The sequence below is a fragment of the Leguminivora glycinivorella genome, chromosome 1 (assembly GCF_023078275.1).
Source record: "Leguminivora glycinivorella isolate SPB_JAAS2020 chromosome 1, LegGlyc_1.1, whole genome shotgun sequence".
In the NCBI taxonomy this organism is placed as follows: Eukaryota; Metazoa; Arthropoda; class Insecta; order Lepidoptera; family Tortricidae; genus Leguminivora; species Leguminivora glycinivorella.
In genome coordinates, this window is record NC_062971.1 from 28,350,833 (window position 1) to 28,354,108 (window position 3,276).

General features: G+C 43.9%; 1 pseudogene; it reads left to right on the forward strand.

The window, feature by feature from the left end:
• Window positions 1-980: 980 nt before the first annotated feature.
• LOC125225105 lies at window positions 981-2,776 on the forward strand (annotated as a pseudogene).
• The last annotated feature ends 500 nt before the right edge of the window (window positions 2,777-3,276 follow it).

A 3,276-nucleotide genomic window follows, 5' to 3' on the forward strand; every position in this document is an offset into this window, starting at 1 on the left:
GAAGAGTTAAATGAACTGATGCGATCTATCCCAAGCAGTGAATTCAGGTACGTTGGCGGTGATCTTAATGGCCATGTTGGCGAGACATCTATCAATTACCAAAGAATACATGGCAATAGTGGGTATGGCAACATTAACTCACAAGGAGAGTGCATCTTAGAATTTGCGCTCACACATGATCTAGCTATTCTCAACACGTTCTTCTCGAAAACTTCAAAACATCTCATAACTTATAAAAGCGGTGGAGCTTGCAGTCAAATAGACTACATTTTAGCGGATCGTGATCGGTTAAAAACTTTTAGAGATTGTAAAATCATTCCCGGAGAACCGCTAACATCACAACATCGTTTACTAGTGGCTGAATTTATAACTCCCAGACCTATCAAGGTGAAGAAAGACAAATCCGTTAGAATCCGCTGGCACAAATTAGAGCGAGAAGAAGGGCTAAAACTATGCAAAGACGTTACTGAATATACTCAGGCGATGGCTGAAGGGGAGGAGACTGCCAATAAAATGTGGAGTGACTTTCAATCGCACTGTACCCAAAAAGCTAAACAATATCTTGGGATATCCAAAGGCGCCGTTAACGGCAACAGGGATACAAGCTGGTGGAATGACGAAGTCAACGAGAAGTTGGAAGTCAAGAAAACACTTTTCAAAAAATGGCAGGCCACTCTAGACCAACAAGACCTAGAAATGTACAAAATGGCAAAGAAAACCGCAAAGCGTGTTGTAGCACAAGCCAGGGCTATGTCGAAAGATGACTTTTACGCAAAACTCGAGGCTGCCTCAAATGACAATGATATCTTCAAACTCGCGAAACAAAGACACAGGAATAGTAAAGATACACATTCAACCAAGTTTATTAAAGACGAGCAAGGCCAGCTGCTTACATCGAACGATGATATTAATAACCGATGGAAAGAGTACTATTCCAAATTACTGAATGAAACTTTTCCCAGAGAGCATCTCCTCGAAAACCCATCCATAGAGGGTGCGATACCATGCATAACACCAGAAGAGGTATTCGCGTCAGTCAAGTCGATGTCAAACAATAAAGCCGCTGGACCAGATGAAATTCCTGCCGAGTTCTGGAAGAAAATGGGAAACGAGGGGGTTAAGTTTCTAACTAAGCTCTTCAACAGAATTTTAATCGATGGCATTCCTGATGAATGGAGAAGAAGCTTTTTAATCCCATTTTACAAAAACAAGGGAGACATTAGACTTTGTGGCAATTATAGAGCCATAAAGCTTATATCACACGCCTTTAAAATGTGGGAATAGGTCATAAATAGGAGACTCCTCAAACTTACAAACGTTTCTGAAAACCAGTGTGGATTTGTCGCGGGCAAATCAACGACCGATGCTGTACACTCGATTAGAATTCTGATGGAAAAATATAAAGCCATGCATAACACCAGAAGAGGTATTCGCGTCAGTCAAGTCGATGTCAAACAATAAAGCCGCTGGACCAGATGAAATTCCTGCCGAGTTCTGGAAGAAAATGGGAAACGAGGGGGTTAAGTTTCTAACTAAGCTCTTCAACAGAATTTTAATCGATGGCATTCCTGATGAATGGAGAAGAAGCTTTTTAATCCCATTTTACAAAAACAAGGGAGACATTAGACTTTGTGGCAATTATAGAGCCATAAAGCTTATATCACACGCCTTTAAAATGTGGGAATAGGTCATAAATAGGAGACTCCTCAAACTTACAAACGTTTCTGAAAACCTGTGTGGATTTGTCGCGGGCAAATCAACGACCGATGCTATACACTCGATTAGAATTCTGATGGAAAAATATAAAGCCAATAAATCCGACTTACACATGACTTTTATAGATTTGGAAAAGGCTTTCGACCGGGTACCAAGGGAACTAATCTGGCAGGCCCTCCGAGCACATAGGGTGCCAGAGCGGTATATCCACATCGTCCAGGACATGTACCGAGACGTAACTGCAAGAGTCCGAAGCCCAGCCGGAATAAGCGAAGAGTTCCAAGTGAAGGTCAGTGTACATCAAGGCTCGGCACTCAGTCCTCTCTTATTCAACCTTGTGATGGACCATCTAACATCACAGCTACAACGACCTCCGCCATGGGACATTCTCTACGCTGATGATATAGTACTCATAAGCGAAGACCCCAGCACCTTACAAAGCATAGTAGAGGAATGGAGGGACGCGCTGGAAAGAGCAGGACTGCGTGTGAGCAGGGAGAAGACGGAGTATATGCACTGCAATTTCAGCACCATCAACAATAGCGCCAGCATCCACTTACAAAACCATCAGTTAAAAAGGGTCTCTCATTTCAAATACCTTGGTTCTATTATCTGTGATGATGGGTCGATTGACATGGATGTTACCCATCGGATAAACACGGGGTGGATGAGATGGAGGGAGCTCACGGGTGTACTCTGCGATAGTCGAATGCCGGTACACATTAAGGGCAAAGTATACAAAACAGCAGTACGCCCAGCAATGACGTATGGAGCTGAATGCTGGCCACTCAAAAAACAGCAGGAAAACAAGATACACTGCGCTGAAATGAAAATGCTGAGATGGGCAGGCGGAGTTACGAGACTTGACCATGTGCGGAACAACTACGTAAGAGGCAGTTTCAGAGCGGTACCGATCCTAGAGAAATTCGTAGAAGGCCGATTAAGGTGGTATGGTCATGTGATGCGGCGACCACCAGAACACATGACCAAAGAAGTCCTAGGGTTAGCTGATGCACCTCGTGGACCAGGTAGACCCCCAACAACCTGGATGGCAACTTAAGACCAGAGACGACCCAGGACCGAACGGCCTGGCGACGCATGATTAGAAGGGCCGACCCCAAGTAAATGGCCAGAAGGAGCCAGGCAGAAGAAGAAGCTGTTCATTCTGATACATCAGGATTTGTGTGTATTGGGTTGGCACAAAAGTAATGACACACTCTACAAAAGTCTATACATTTCCTTTCTTAAGTTAATTGTTTTCGATAATATTCTAGAATGTTGTAGAACATTCTAGGAACTTCTAATGTGAGGGTATATAAAACCGCCCTCGTGATTGGTTTAGTTAGATTGAAATAAAATGGACGAGCGATAAGTTCGAACACTTTACTTATACGAGTACTTGTTAGGCCACAGTGCGCGGGCTGCGGCTGACAATATCAACACTGCATTGGGCGCTGGAAGTACAAGCCATGCCACGGTGTCCAGATGGTTTGACCGTTTTAAATCAGGAGACAGGAGCCTTGAAAGTCAGTCACGCTCAGGGCGACCACCTGCATTCAA